This window comes from Mus pahari, chromosome 1, assembly GCF_900095145.1.
Source record: "Mus pahari chromosome 1, PAHARI_EIJ_v1.1, whole genome shotgun sequence".
In the NCBI taxonomy this organism is placed as follows: Eukaryota; Metazoa; Chordata; class Mammalia; order Rodentia; family Muridae; genus Mus; species Mus pahari.
Window position 1 is genome coordinate 66,322,735 of NC_034590.1, and position 17,098 is coordinate 66,339,832.

Sequence of the window (17,098 nt, forward strand, 5' to 3'; positions counted from 1 at the left end):
GAAAGAAAGAAAGAAAGAAAGAAAGGAAGGAAGGAAGGAAGGAAGGAAGGAAGGAAGGAAGGAAGGAAGGAAGGAAGGAAGGAAGGAAGAAGAGCTTCCTGGGAAGATTGTAAAATGTATCAAAAGCTTCTAAGAGGAAAGAACTCTAGGAGAGATGGGGAAGAAAATAGAAAGCGGCAGGGAAGACAGACACGTAGCCCTACCGGTTGTGAATACTCAGCCCTGTTGCTCTCTGTGGTCTGAACTGTGCTCTCCCAAGATTTATATATTGATCAGTAAGTTCTAGTAAGGGAGAGTGAGACTGCATTTGAAGAGAAGATTAGCTGAGGCTTTCAAACAAACTCCTAGTCAAGCCTGTCTATTATTGTACAAAGATGGGGTGGGACCAAAAAGATACTGGGAGATACACACATACACACATATACACACACATACACACACACACACACACACACACACACACACACGCACGCACATACACACACAGTGGAAAAGACAAAGACAGAAGGGGGATGACTGGAGACAGAGACAAAGAGAGACAGAGACAGAGAGTCAGAGAGAGACAGAGAGGGAGAAGAAGAGGGAGAGGAAGACAGATTAAAAGCACCACAGTTTAACAAAAACTATGTGCAATCATAGAAGCAGACAGAAAGGAAAACCTTGCCAATTGAGCTGGGGCATCTAGCTTTCAAATTAGGAAAAATATTCTGGAAACCATGCAGTGAGTTGTATTATAAATATTTTAATATTTTACACTTTAAAATATTTTGAAGTTGAATAAAAATATTTTAAAATATTTTTTAAAACATGTTGGATAATGACAGGAATTAGGAAGAATGAACAAGGCTTGGGAAATGGTTCAGTCATTAATTGTTTATTACATAAGCATGAAGATCTGATTTCAAATCCCAGCATTGCACCTAAACTTGAAACGGGAATGGGAATCTGGGATGCCAGAGATGGGAAGGAAGAGACAGCAATATCCCTGAACTTGAGGGCCAGCCAGTCTAGCCAAATTGGTGAGCTAGAATGTCACTGTCCAAAAAAAAATAAAGCAGAGAATGATGGAGGGAGATACCTGACATTAACCTCCACACTTGTGCCTCCACACAAACATACCACGAACGCATGCAAGTATGCGTGCAAGAGTAAAAGAGAAACCTGGTATTTCTTTGGTTTATCAGGGGAGTAAAAGAGTACAAGCGACTTCCCATCCACTTTTCTCACTTTATGTGCTAATAATTCAGTGTGTGGTTATCGGCTAGTGTTACATCTTTGTAGCCTGTGCTTAATTCTTAGGTTTAAATTAAAACAATTTTTCATTCCTGTCTTCTTACTTAAAGGGATATTTCGTTTGGCAGCAATTAGAAGCCAAGACCTACCTTATTGCTACACATGTATTCGAGTCTCTCTGCTTTTTAATTCAAATCCTCCCTCATAGTCTCACACCGAAGCCATTTCTTGATACATGGGTAATCCTCAGGATTAGTATGCTGATGGCTTCATAATACCTGCATGATTTAGCAATTTCCCCATTTACCTTCTCATCCGTCTCTGCTCTGTTTTCTAAGGGGAAAAATTAAGATTTTTAATACCAGTGAGTTGGCTTTAAAAACAAAATATTTCTACTTGGCAAATTATAAAAGAGATTTAAAAATCATTAAAGCATTAACATACTGGATACTAATTTTCTGAGCATTTAGGGGCAAATCAGCAAACATAACAATGCCAAGATGATTATGGTTGAATAATAGTGTGTGCTAAGCATACGGTGCCATCCAAGCTGTGCCTTCAAAGGGCTTGGTCATGCCCAAACCGCTACTGGAGAGGAGTCTGCAATGGGAATGCAATAAATGGCTTCCTGAGAGAAAAGTCAGAAACAGAAGCACCATGAACAAAATAAGAGTTTGTCAATATGAAGTTGCAAGGAGGACTCTGCCTGCAAGAATGTGACCCATCCTTTAAGGCCCAGCAACAGGGAGAGTCCTCCAACTGGGCAGATACTCTAGAAGGACTTAATTTTCAAGATTTATTTATTTATCTATTTATTTATTTATTTATTTAATATATCTAAGTACACTGTTGCTGTCTTCAGACACACCAGAAGAGGGCATCAGATCTCATTACAGATGATGGTAAGTCACCATGGGTTACTGGGAATTGAACTCAGGACCTCCGGAGGAACTGTCAGTGCTCTTAACCACTGAGCCATCTCTTCAGCCCATTGGACTTTATTTTCATATGCAAGAAAATAGTCATAAAAAAAATGACCTCCAGGAATGTGATATTATCTTTAGTCATCCGTACAGGTTGCTATTCTATGAAGAAATCATCTCTATCTCCTAGCTATGGCACACTCTTCTCTCCATCTTAAAAAGAAAAACATAACATGCATTTTCCTGGTCCCTACTGTCTTTTCAAAGTTTCTCTCCTGCTGCTGTCAATGTGATCAATGGTGACTCAGGTCTTGCCAGTTCCAATAACTTTGTTTTTGTCAGTATTTCATTTAGTTTTAGCTCATTTTCAGAAATACTTCCTTCTTGTGACATTCTTGATACATTCTTGATACATTTAGATCCTAGACCACAGCAATGGGCAGTTTGGGAATGGGGACTCCATTATCACCATTATAAGGCACAGGAATGAGACCCTGGCATTGCTGCTGAGGAAGGTTAGCTCCCTGAGACCAGTGAGCCTCCCTGGTTCTCTTACCATGCTCCCACACATGTCCTATAACTGGCAACAAAGTAAGGATGAAGTGCTACCTTCAACTCCTCTCCCAGAGTCTCTCTTACTTACCTGCATGTGCCCTGGGAATGGTGGGAGTAAAGTAACCCAAGTTACCTTCTCACGATAAACCCTTAAATGGAAGTTCAATACCTTTAATTTCCAACTAAGAATATGGAACGGAACAGACAAAGACAAACAGGGAAGCAGAAAGAGACAAATAGTTTCAGAAGATAGAGAACTGAGGAAAATATATGCTTAGTTATGGAAACCTCTGTGGGAAACCAAAATCAATGGAGCACAATCCTGAGGTTGGAGACTATGTAGAGCAGGAGTTTCAACCCATGGTTTGCAACACCTTTGGTTAAACAACCCTTTCATGGGGGTTGCATGTTGGATATCCGGTGTTTCAGATATTCCCATCACTATTCACAACACTAGTAAAATTAGAGTTATAAAGTAGCAATGGAATAATTTTGTGGTTCTGGTCAACACAACATGAAGAACCATATTAAATGGCCACAGCATTAGGATGGGTGAAAACCATTGATCTGGACTTAGGTGAACAAGAGGAAAGGACCTGTTGATTTGGATAAAAGGCTTAAGAACCACAACAAAGTAATTCTTATGAAAGAATGTAAGGAACCAAAGTTCATACTAGTAAATACATTTTTCAACTAAAGATAGTCAACATTTTAAGCATATAAGTTTATTTATTTTATCCAGTATTCAGAAATATTAGTATTAATATAACTTTTTAAATGGAGAAATCAAGGTCTCATGTCAAAATTTACCCTTCAAATCTACATGTAATACAATAGCACCCAAGTTCTATGGGTTCTCAAAGTGCGACTCTTTTACATGTCTGAGAGGAATCTCAAAGAAAGAACAACCTCACTTAGAAGGGGGGTGATGAACAGAGAGATACAGGCAGATTCTAAGCAGAGAAGTGAGCATGTTCAAAAAGCTGGCATGAATAATGAAAAGCTTAAACGTCAGGACAGCAATTGTAAAAATAAGAATGATATGGCAAGGCAAAAGAGAAGGCTGGAGAATATATATATATATATATATATATATATATATATATATATATATATGTGTGTGTGTGTGTGTGTGTGTGTGTGTGTGTGTGTGTGTGTGTGTGTGTGTGTATGGACCACCTCAAAGATCTGTATATCAAGTAACAGGATTTGGCTTCAATTCTGAAGTTCCTAACTCTACAGATTTGACCTTAATGGTGTTTGTTTCCCCCTAAGGTGACACTGACTATCATGTACAAATGGATCAAAAGGAGGTGAGACCTGCAGTTGTTCATAATTGGGAAGTTCTTACTGACGTCCATAGAAGAGGTACTCAAGGTCAGTGGGCTGGAGACCAGCGAATCCAATTTAATAGGCATTTGAGAAGTGAAATGGTCAGGGCTTAGTAAATGCTTACATGGGGAGAGTGGAAGAAGGGATTAAGTTGATGAAAACTCATGACGTTAAGGCATCTAGCCATGAATACAAGTAAGATGGAAGAGTCATTATCCATGTGAGGAAATTCCAATGATAATGGTAATAATCATTGCCTCTTAATGAGTCTCAGTGCCTCTGGTCCTGCTCTGCTTCAGTTCATTCTTCATAAGGTTTAATTTAACAGATTATTTTTAGTGATGCTACAGTTACTGAAACAATCAAAGTCCACTGTTTGCATTAAAACTTTGTGGGAAAGTGGAAAAGGGAAAAGAAAAGATTGAAGAAACTAATTTCCAACAAGAGCTCTATGATTCTTATTTCAAGATATTCATTGCTTGGACTAGGAGCTTCTTAATAAAATTAATATAAGTTTCCAGCTATTGGAACTTTACAATATGCTGAGAATGATATTGTGTTTTACTTTTTATTTACTTGTGGTAGCCCCATTAGCAATCAGGTCTGTTGCATAATTAATCCTCATTTGCCAGGAAACTAAAGATGGAAAAGATTCAGGACACATATCTAAAAATTGACATTTCTTGAATTTTCACAGGCTGTCTGTATTCCATTCTTCTTTTTCTGTGTTGTAGCAACATGCCTGTTTTTCTGTGACTAAAAACCCCACACGTGTGCTCATTGATCTTTTCATTTCTGTGATCAAACATTAAACAAAAACAAATTAAAGAAGAGGAGCTGATTTTAGTGTATAGTTTCACTGTGTGCAGTCCATATTCCTTGACTCAGTACAGTACATCCAGTCTTGGTGACAGTGTTGACAGATGGGCATCATTACCATATAGTAGGCATGAAGAATAAAAGGATATAGAAGGGAGCAGTATGCTACCCCAAGGGCATGTCCTCTAATCAACTTCCTCCAACCGGGCCCCATCTCCTCTTTCTTACCACCTCTCACTGATATCATCATGTTGTTAATCCACCAAGAGACTAATTTATTTACTTATTCAGATTTCTAGCCATATAATCACCTCTGACCCACCCTTGCTGGGTCATCTGTATAGATTGCCTAGGCGTTTCTGATCCCAACAAGTTGATAATATTAACCTTGAGAACATTATATACATTCAAATAATATATAATACTATTTTGAACAATATGTAAAACAGTCTTATTTTACATTAAAATGTAAGTAGCGATTTTGACAGCATAAGCTGAAGTTTATTTAGCATAACAAATCAAGTACACCAGAGAAAGCTTTGGAGGGGACTGACCTGAAGAGAGAAATAGCAGTTCATTAAGTTCCATATTATAGATTTTTAAGAAAATCTAAAAAACTTCATTTGCATTACAGTGAAATGGATTTTATTGTGACATTTTCATATGCATATGGCATTGTTATTTTTATTCATCATTCTTTCCCACTGAATTCTCCATCCACCTAATCCTTTCTTCCTTTTCTTCCTATGTTCAAATAGTTCTTCCTCCTGCTTTCATGTCATATGAGTAATAAGTACTGTTCTTACCCTCTTTCCTCCTCCCTGTTCTCTCAATATCTTCTTTCCTCTCATGGCCTTTTTCTTCCTTCAATACCACACACACACACACACACACACACACACACAGAGAGAGAGAGAGAGAGAGAGAGAGAGAGAGAAAGACAGAGACAGAGACAGAGACAGAGAGACAGAGAGAGACAGAGAGAGACAGAGAGAGACAGAGAGAGAGAAACCATGTGCGTGCACGGGCACGAGCATACTTAAAATTGTATTCTGCTTTGGCATACAAGAGAAGATGTTTTTGTCTTTTTGGATAAGGCTTAGTTTGGCTAAAATAATAATTTTCTATTCCATCCATTTTCTTCAGATATTTATGATATTTTCTTCATTTTTAAAGATAATAAAAAATAATATATATATCCATTTTCTTTATTAATTTATCTGTTAATGGGCATCTAGGTTTTCATTTCTTACCTATTTTGAATAATATAGCAATGAACATGCATGTGCATATATCCATGAATAGTGTCTCTATAAAATTATATATGTCATTATATTTTATTTGAAAAACAATACCATAACTTTTAAGTACTTACCTCTGGAGAACATTCAAGAAGTGTGGTTTTTGTTTCCTGGAAGCTTTGCCACCTGTAAAGTTGGATTTAGTGGCTGTTATTTCTAAATCCTAAAACCTGAATAGTGCTAAAGATAAGGATTCATTTTCTCTTTCTACATCTTTTATGTGACTATTTTAAAATCTGACTTGGGCAGCCAGAAATATGGAAGTAAGCTAAATGTTTCTTTCTGCTTACTCAAGTGGTTTTAGGCAAATTGGCAAAGATCTTCAAGTTTTCATTTCTTTACATATGAAAGAGAAATGATAGGACTGTTCATTACTCACAGGGCTTCAGGAAAGGGAAAAAGATATGTGGATGCCTAGATCTGCACATAATTAATGTACATTCATAATACTGGGTGTTTGGGTCAATGTAAGAAAGAAAAGAAAAACTTAGTGTTGACCTAATAGCTTTTAAATTAATTTACTCCAATAAATATTAATAATATGAGATAGGGAACTTGAAAATTGGGTTAGCAGATTACTCATTGGACATGAATTCAGTTCCCACAATCACATAAAGGATTCTGTCTGTAACTACCATTCCACTGGATCTGTCTTGGTCACTGGTCTGTTCTTAGAAAGAGACAGCATGATCAAGACAACTCTTATTAATGAAAGCATTTAATTTGGGGCTCACTTACTGTTTCATAGGCTTAGTACACTACTATGATGGCAAGGAAAATGATGGCATCATGCATGGTAGGCATGGTGCTGGAGCAGTGACTGAGAAATACACCCTGATCCTCAGGTAGAAAGAGAGAGTGTAAGCCTGGCATCAATTTTTGAAATCTCAAATCCCACCATCAGTGACACAATTCATACTTATCAATCCTTCTAACCTATTCAAATAGTGCCACTACCTGGTAACTAGCTGTTTATATATATGAGCCTATGGAGTCCATTCTTATTCAGACTACCAGAGCATTCAACATACTCTTTGGCCTCAATAAACATTACACACAGTGGTGTGCATATGTGCATGCAGAAACACAAACACATAATAAAGAAATAAATATATTAAAGAAATATGAAATACACAGTTTGAGTGATTGAATGTCAAACATTCAATGAAGAAATCAGAAAGGAGAGAACTTACAGGTATCTAATACAGGCATGTGGCCAATGATGATGCTATAATGGGCCCTAGGCAATGTTTAGATTGGCGAAAGAAGAAATTAATGTATTCAGTGTGAATTATTTTGAGTTTGGGGTGCTAGAGAAAGAAACAGAGTGGCATATGAATATTTGAATCTAAAACTCACTCAAGAAAATGTGTAATATGGTTGTCAATGAGAGTGAATTATTGTGAGGAAGACCACACAGAGTGGGGAAATGTGTTCAACAATGATTAAAAGTTAAATACATGTCTGGATATGTAGCACAGTTGGTATAGTTCTTCTTTATCATACAGAAAGCCTTGGGTTCAAGCTTCAGCAACCCTGTAAGAGTTATTGTGGTTTCTCATGCTCCCGATTCTAGCACTGAGTCCAGAAGTTCACAGGTTCACCATTATCATCAACTACACAGTGAATTCACTTCTAGAAAGAGTATACCCTTATAGAGTTTGTAAGGCACAGAGCCCAAGGAGCCCCACCCCACCCCCAACCATACTGGCTTCTGCAACCCATCTAGGTTGTTTGCCAGACATAGTTGATATGATCCTATTCCTGAAGACACAACATACTTTGGATACAAGGAAATCAAGTTGAAATCAAGTTAGAGGTCCCCTCTCTCTTGGCTGGCTTTTCTACTACTAGATGATGATGTGCTTCCCTTTAAAAGAAAGGGAGAGAGTGAGAAAAAGCAGTGGTGGCTGGGGAAGAGTAGAGGAAGAGCAAGCAATTTATGTAGGACGGGGTCGACGAGACCTGGAAATTTTGACTCCATGTTTGTTTAAACCCTGCCTCTGATCCTTCAGAATGAGAATACATACTGAACATTTCAGGCAGGGCAGATGAAACTTGTGGCTATTTAAAATATATGTCTTACATGTATTGATATTGCCATCTATGGGTAAGCTTGTGTTCTGGTTACTCTCCTCCCCACTCTCTCTTATCTTCCTCCCACTCCTGCTAGCCTCCCTTTCTCCACCCTACATCTCCTTTTTATACTCATGATTTTTTTTTTTATTTTGTTTTATGTCCCACTGATTTTAACTAAGGCCATCTGTGTGGCCATGTGTTTGAAACTTTGCAACAGAGCCTGGTGGGCTCACCAGTAAGTACACAACTAGATACTCTGCCTCTTCCTCTCCCGTAATCTGTTAATTGCCAATAGTTCAGCAGTGAGTGGTAGGACCGCACGATATGATCGTCTCCACCCATAGCTGAATTTTGGCTGGGTCAAATGCCAGTAAACTCAGCTGCTGTGGGTTCAGAAGTGCTGTGACCATGTTGTTCTTAGAAGAGGACATTTCATAGACTTTAGGGCTTTTTTTCTATGCATTCTGCCCCCCTCCCATTTCATAACGATCTCTGAGAATCAAATGGGTCAAATTAAATGTCGTATAAATGGCTGATCCCTAAAATTACTACTTACTATCAACTTCATGTACAACCATGGGTCTCTGCATTCATCTGCAAACACAGCCTTCTCTGATTATGCCTGGATGCAGCCTTTGTCTGTGGATGCATATTTAGAATGCAGTTTGATACTATGTCAGTTGAGACATAGTAGTAGGTTCCCTCTAGTCATAAGTCCTCCTCAGTAATGGACTTTTGACTGGGTTTACAGAACCAGGCATAGATTATCTGTTATAAAACACACCTCAAATCCAACCAGAGAGTAATCCCATATGAGTTCTGCCACCATTGCACCAGTGAGCATGTATTTCCTGAAAGACTGGTATTTTAATTCAAAATTCATAGCATCCTAAGTGCCTTTACTCTTCCAGCCACCTACCCAACACTATTCAGCAGTATGAAAGCCAGCCAACAGACGGGTCTTCTAACTTGGTTTCCACTTGATTTCTTTGTATCTTACATCCAAAGTATGTGGTATTGTTGGGATAGGATCATATCAGCTATATCTGGCAAGCAACCAGGAGGACCTAGATTGTTTGGGGGACTTCTTAGGACTCTGTGATTTCCAAACCCTATAGAGCTATACCACTCTGGAACTGGAATATTGTTTGATGAATCACTATTTTATGACCAGTACTGTCTAGCAAAGTAGGGTATCTCCCTTTGCATTTTCCTTTGTATTTTTTAATTGGGGTAGAAGATAATAGGTTTCTGTGTGGTATTTTTTCATGTGCACTTCATTTTGCCTAATCAATCTATGCCCACACATTTCATCTCTCCTGTTACCTCACGTCTGAACACTGACACTGTTCCACGGTCAGTTTGCTCCTTCTCTACCCTCATTCTACCTATGAGCTGCACCCTCTTCCACTAAGGCAACTCACACCATTGTCCCCTTACTCCTATCCCAGATACTCCTATCCCGGAACTCCAAGTTAGATTCACATTAAATGGATATGCATGAGAAATAAATGGAACATTTGTCATTCTGGGCCTGGGTACCTCACTCAGGATAACTTATGTTTCCCAGTTTCATCTATTTCCCTAAAATAGATGAAACTAGATGGTTGTGTTAGAGCTGACTAAAATTTCATTGTACATAATACAGCACATTTTCATTATGTATTCAGCAGTTTATAAAGATCCATGTGGATTTCATCTCCTACCTATTGTTAATAGAGTTGCAATAAACATAGATGTGCAAGTGTCTCTACAGGAGGGTACAACTTCCCTTAGGCATATGTCCAGGAGTGATATGACTGGGTCATATGATAGTTCTATTTCTCTTTCTTTGAGGAAGTGCTAGATTATTTTCAAAGTAGCTTCACTGGTTTCCAGGACAACCGGCAGTATGTTTCCTTTTCCCCATGTTCATAGCAACAGGTAAGGAACATATTTTATAGTCATAATCAAAGGAGAAAAGTTTATTTATGTCTAAGTATAACGCTGACTTACAGAGCTAGTAGAAAGGAAACGCACTTCAGTAGTCCCATCATAACTCATGGTCAACTCTGACAAGGTACAAGGACTTCTTGATTTTTCACACAGTGGCTGCATGTTCACCAGCTGTATAAATACAACTTCCAAAGCCCTGACAATGGCCACAAATGGGTTCTATTTTTCATTTTATAAAACAAGAACTTGGTAACTGCTAAACAGAAAATGTTGACAGTTAGACAAAAAAGACTTGGAATGGCAGCTCAGGAAAACACCACTGGTATTCCAATGGCTCTGAGTTGGAGGCGCCTCACGACATGAGGTAACTCCACAGGGATAAGGGATTCTGTTAGGAGGCTGGCTCCCAAAATGTCAGCTTTCCTTTCTTTGTCTCATCTTTTACTAGAGTTCAATCCTGATACCATAACACTATTCTTTTTCTGCTTGGCCCATGGTCCCTTCAATGAACATACCTTTCTCTTAAACCGTTGACACGGTCCAATACCCAGTTGTTATTTTCCTGACACTGACATCTGTGTATGTTTCTTACTCAGTCTTCTAATTCCTCAAAACAACAGAATGGGATAGGAAAGGGGAAGGGGGATCGTGGTGTGTCTTTGTCTGTCTGTCTGTTTGTCTATCTGTCTGTGTGTGTGTAGGTATATATACACAGAAACATACACACACTAGTATTTTCATATAAATGACCATTTAAAATGTTCAGGGTAGACAGTCCTCACTGCATCCCTTCACAGTCCTCTGGAATCCTGTTGCTTGGCGGCCTGTGTGTGTCTGTGTGCGGCCATGGCTTCAAACAACTATACCCAACAAACAACTCAAAGCTACTGGGCCTATCCTACCCAGCCTAGGCAGGTCTACTCCCAACAAAGCAATCAGACCACTGGACAGCAGAGTTACAGTGGTTATGGCCAATCAGCTGACACTTCAGGATACGGCCAGAACAGCTATGGTCTTCTTATGGACAGACCCAAAACACAGGCTATGGAACTCAGCTCCCAAGGGATATGGTTCCATTGGAGGCTATGGCAGCAGCCAAAGTTCCCAATCTTCTTATGGGCAGCAGTCCTCCTACCCTGACTATGGCCAACAGCCAATTCCTAGCAGCACCTCGGGAAGATAAGGTGGCAGCTCTCAGAACAGCAGCTATGGGCAGCCCCAGAGTGGAGGTTATGGTCAACAGTCTGGCTATAGTGGACAGCAGCAAAGCTATGGACAGCAACAAAACTCCTGTAAACAACCTCAGGATTATGGACAACAGAACCAGTACAACAGCAGCAATGGAGATGGTGGAGGGGGTGGTGGAGGCGACTATGGCCAAGATCAGTCCTCTATGAGTGGTGGCGGTGGTGGTTATGGCAATCACAACCAGAGCGGTGGCAGCGGTGGTGGCTACGGGGGAGGCCAGCAGGATCGCGGGGGCCATGGCAGGGGTGGTGGAGGTGGTTACAACCGAAGCAGTGGTGGCTATGAACCCAGAGGCTGTGGAATTAGCCAAGGAGTCAGAGGTGGCATGGGCAGAAATGACCGTGGTGGCTTCCCTAAAGTTGGTCCTCAGGATTGAGGGTCTCCTCATGATTCTGAACAGGATAATTCAGACGAAAATACCATCTTCTTGCAAGGCCTTGGTGAGAATGTTACAATTGAATCTGTGGCTGATTACTTCAGGCAGATTAGAATTATTAAGACAAATAAGAAAACTCGACAGTCTATTATTAATTTGTATACAGGCAGGGAAACTGGCAAGTTGAAGGGTGAGGCAATAATTTCATTTGATGACCCACCTTCTGCTAAAGCAACTATGGACTGGTTTGATGATAAAGAATTCTCTGGGAATCCTATTAAAGTTGCATTTGCTACCCGCCGAGCTGACTTCAATCAGGTTGGTGGAAATTGTCGTGGCAGCCGAGGGCGAGAAGTACCCATGGGCTGTGGAGGCTATGGAGGAGGTGGCAGCGGTGGTGGTGGCTGGGGAGGATTCCCCAGTGGAGGTGGTGGGGGTGGAAGACAGCAACAAGCTGGGGACTGGAAGTATCCTAATGCTACATGTGAGAACATGAAGTTCTCTTGGAGAAATGAATGCAATCAATGCAAGGCATCTAAGCCAGATGGCCCAGGAGGGGGACCAGGAGGCTTTCATATGGGGGAAACTAAGGAGACGATCTGCGTGGCAGAGGAGGGTATGACCGGGCGGCTACCGGGGCCGAGGCGGGGACCGTGGGGGCTTCTGAGGGGGCCAAATGATGGGGACAGAGGCGGGTTTGGCCCTGGCAAGATGGACTCCAGGGGCAAGCACAGACAGGATCGCAGGGAGAGGCCATATTAGCATGGCTCCTGAAGTTCTGGAACTCTTACTGTACCCAGTTTTACCCTTGTTATCTTGTAAACTTACAGTTCAGGATAGCTCATGGATATTTGGTGTGTGTATGTGTGTGTGTGTGTGTGTGTGTGTGTGTGTGTGTGTGTGTGGTATGTGTGTGTGTAACCCTAATTGTAACCATATCTCTGGTTCCCATTAAAAACCAGATTTTAGTTAAAAAAAAGAAAATTCAGGGTAGAGCAATGTTTCAATCAATAAAACACTTGGCACAAAAGCCTGAGGACCAGAGTTCAGATTTCCAGCATCCACAAAGAAGCCAGGCATTGGGGAACCAGAACAAGGGTTCCTTAGTCTTACTGATCAGTCAGGCTAGACTAATTGGTAAGCTACATGTTTACTTAGAGACTCTTTCTCAAAAGTAAACTATTGAGGAACCCCATGTGGAGTTGTATCCCACACATGAGAGTTCATGGGTTATATGTTGTATGTGTGAATATACACCCCCAAAACAGGTATACATGTGATACACACACACACACACACACACACACACACACACACACACACACACACATATATATATATATATATATATATATATGTAAAATGTTTTAATCAATAAAACACTTGGCACAAAAGCCAGAGTTCAGATTTCCAGCATCCACAAAGAAGCCTTTTCCTTGAACCAGTTGCCATTCAAGTATTCAAGGTTAGTCACTGGCTGTTTCCTGTTTACTGGGGCTGAGGATGAATTCCACATCAAAGGATATGGGCAAACTTGTAAGACAGGCCAGCAGATAAAATTATCTATATTAAGTATTGATAGCAGCCATAAGGAAATATCTCTCAGTAGATGGCTAAAGCAACACATACTCGTTATCATACATTTTTAGATTAGAAATGCTGAGTTATATATAGCCAGAGCAGTGCTGGAGAGCTCACCCAGTTGGTGCTAATAAGAAAAAACCAGCATGCTGAGCAGCTCAGCTACCACCTAGGCCCAGATCCAGGGTGTCTGAGTTGGCCCACATCAAAATCTTTATCATCTGTGAATGTTTGGGATCCATGAAAGGGCCAGTCCTGTTGATCCAACGCTGCAGGATCTCCATGACATGGGAGGAGAACAGAATAATTGAGAGGAGTCTTGGTGAGGATCGATTGAGTCACAGAAGCCAAAAATATCAAACCACGCTACTGACTCATTGCAATGAACATGTATGTACAAGATGTGTGGACAGAGGAGTGCACTGTGGAAAACACTGTGAGATACTTTAGCTTCCACAATGTTTTTCTAAGTTTTGTGGGGTTTGGTGAGGTTATTTGTTTGTTTTGTGTGTGTCTTCTATTTTGGGGGAAGGTGACAAGAATGAAAGGTGTCTATGAGGGGACAGCCATAGACAGAACTGGGATACATGATGTGAATTCACAGAGAATCAATAAAAAAAATTTAAAAAGTAATAAAATAAAAAAGAATACTGGGATAAATATAAAAGTTTAGGAGTGTATTGTTTCTTTCTGGAGCTTAGCTAGAAAGTCATGTGTCTTTTCAGATTGTGTCAGCTGTTATAGGCTGGGTCGCTATGGCTGCCTCACTTCCTTCTTCAAAGCCAGCAATGTAGGGATTGGTTCTTCTCATGTTATAACTTTCTTGATAGGTCACTGTGTCAGACCGCAGCCAGTAAGTGCTACCAGTTTTTAAGGTCTCACCCATATCATTGAGTTTAACTCCCAGAGACAAACCATGTTTATGTCTACATTTCAAGGCACATAATCTTAATCATAGCTAACAAGCCTATTTGCCAAGTAGGGTAAAATAGACATATATCTTTAGGCTTGGAGTATAGGCTCTCATTGGATCCAGTTTGTATTCTTCTGCTACTGATGACTTCTGGTTTTCCTGTATGTGTTCTTACTTGAAGTTATGCTTGAGCCTGGCATTCAGCTGAATGAGACATTAGTTTGTATCCAGGGATGAGGACATACCTCCGTGGGATGGTTTCCTCTCACAGGACAAGTTTTCAGTCATCTGTGTCAGTGGGAGGGACAATCAGACTACTAGGTTCAGGTGCCTGCTGTTTTGAGGATTTGGCTAATAAAGCCATTTTGGGAATAGTAGGGGAACTTGGAGTCATTTGAACATTGCGCTGCCTCTCTCTGCGTTAAGTGGAAGGACTCATGATCTCAGCAGGCTCCTTCGCCAAGACAACCAGTATGAAATGCCAAGGTCATTTCTTCAACAGTTCAGCTTGTTACTTTGCTCCAAGTAGCCAGAGTCTGCATAACTTGCAGAAATACATATATAAGTAGTTGGGCAGTAGGCCTTTGCTATCTGGGGAGGATTGATTACAGGTTCCCATGCAGATACGAAATTCCAGAGTGTGTTTTACAAATGGTGGAATGGAAGAACTTAGGCTCTTCTGCCTATGAACATGGAATCATCTATAGGTTGCTTAAAATAATTATTTAAATATAAATGTTACTAGATAGTTATCAAACTGTATTATTTAGAGGATTATAACAAGAAATAGATAGATAGATAGATAGATAGATAGATAGATAGATAGATAGATAGATAGATAGATAAATAGATAGATAGATAGATAGATGATCTATATAAAAGCAACTAAACACTCTTTTCATTTTGTGTATGTGTGTGAGTGTGTGTGTGTGTGTGTGTGTGTGTGTGTGTGTGTGTGAGAGAGAGAGAGAGGGGGTGTCTGAGAGTATGTGTGTGTGTATGTGTGTGTGTGTGAATGTGTGTTTGTGTATGGTGGTACATGAGTATGTGTTGCAAGTGTACATGTATGATATATGCACATAATGTGCAATGTCCATGCTGGGAGCTCAGAGGTGTCCTCTTCTCTCACTCTCTGCTTCATGGTCTTGACACAACGTATTTCACTGAATCTGGATCTAAGTTGGTTACCAGAGAGCCACAGTGGTCCTCCGGTCTCTACCTACTCCACAACTGTGGGATTACAGGCATAAGAAAAATACCCAGAATTGTATGTGGCTTCTAGGTATTTGAATGTAGCTCCTATTACTTCCTTAGCACTCAGTCTTATCCATGACCCATCTCCCCACAGAAAAATATTTGTATCCCACTCCACAAATGTTGGTTCTAGAATGTAATGTGAATAACTATGTTAGACTGCTGCTATGTGCTAGTGAAAAAAATAGCATGACAGTGTTTGAAAGTGTTAAAAAATTACCTTAGGACATAAGTATCATTTTCTTCAGATGTTTATTATTTTTCCTTTCAAACTCTCACACAGTCGTTGCTTCTGGTATGAAAATGTACATGATTGTCTTCATCTAATAGGATGGGGCTCTCATTAGTGACTCTAGTTATTCACTCACTCAAGTATCCCTGAAGGCTTGAGGCAAACCTATGGTACGGAAAATTCTTATTTTTACAAAATGACACATTTCCTTACAATAATCTTATATTTAGGATGTGTTTTAGTCCATTTACCATTGGGTTAATAGAATCCCCAAATAGAGGAATTTATGGGGAAGATCAGTTTATTTTGGCTTATCACTTTATTTAAGCTGGGATATCTAAGTACACAGTATCAGCCTGGGCCCTAAACTGTTTCATCTCACAGAGGAAAGCTGAAAAGCAGCCAGATGAAGACAAGAGACAAGCTCAAGACAAGGAGAAGGGGGTGGGAGTGAGAGGAAGGATAGTGGGGGGATGGGGAGTGCCTATGAGGGAGGTGGTGAAGAGGGTGTAAAATGAATAAGTAAAAAAATGAATAAATATTTTTTTAAAAGGACTAGCTTGAATTATTGCAGCCTGAACAAACCCCACTCCCTCAACAAAGGCTTTTATCTGTGGGGAAACCCTGCTAATTAACATCAAAGTCTACCACAACCAGATAGCTCATCTGAGCTCAGCACAAAATGAAGGACTCCCTTTACCAGCAGGGCTTCCCCTTTTCTGATTTGTCTGGGGAGCCAGAACCAGCAAACCCTCTATCTGGGAAAGCTCAAGTAGTTCTTGGCCTTGGGCAAGTTCAACTTCCTCTTTTTCCTCTCCTTTTCACGCCTCCCCCACCCTCCACACCATCCCCAAAGAATCTGCCCATCCAATACCTGGGAATCCTGGAATGTATCTCCATGTAAATGAGGTAATCACAGAACTTTAAAATTCTAGGTAGCGATTTTCATTTACCCTGAAAACTCCTTCCCACTCACCACGGTCCATATAAACCCCTGGTTTACCCCAAATGAAGTGTATACATACAAACTCCCCCTTCCCCCACATAAAGGTTTGCAGACAAGCTGAGGTCATCAAAGAGAGCTCCTTCATTGAAGATCATCAGAGATATCAGAGAAGGCCTTCTTCTTCACCTAAAAGAACTATAACTCTAAGATCCTTGAAGAATTCCTCTCTCCCCCCCTGAACCCTGGCACTCACTCCCTACTGGACCAGGATCCTGAAGTTCTCCACCCTGCAGATCTGGGTTCTGTTTCATCCTTCTAGCCTGGTGTGAAGCAGTGGCAGGACACCCTGACAGAGAGGAAGCTGGGGGAAG

At 40.4% G+C, this 17,098-nt stretch overlaps 1 pseudogene across 1 annotated transcript; it reads left to right on the forward strand.

The window, feature by feature from the left end:
- Positions 1 to 11,023: 11,023 nt before the first annotated feature.
- Positions 11,024 to 15,228, forward strand: LOC110333781 (annotated as a pseudogene). The gene is made up of 2 exons (XR_002381104.1): positions 11,024 to 12,706; positions 15,216 to 15,228. The product of XR_002381104.1 is annotated as an RNA-binding protein FUS pseudogene (transcript).
- Positions 15,229 to 17,098: the final 1,870 nt, after the last annotated feature.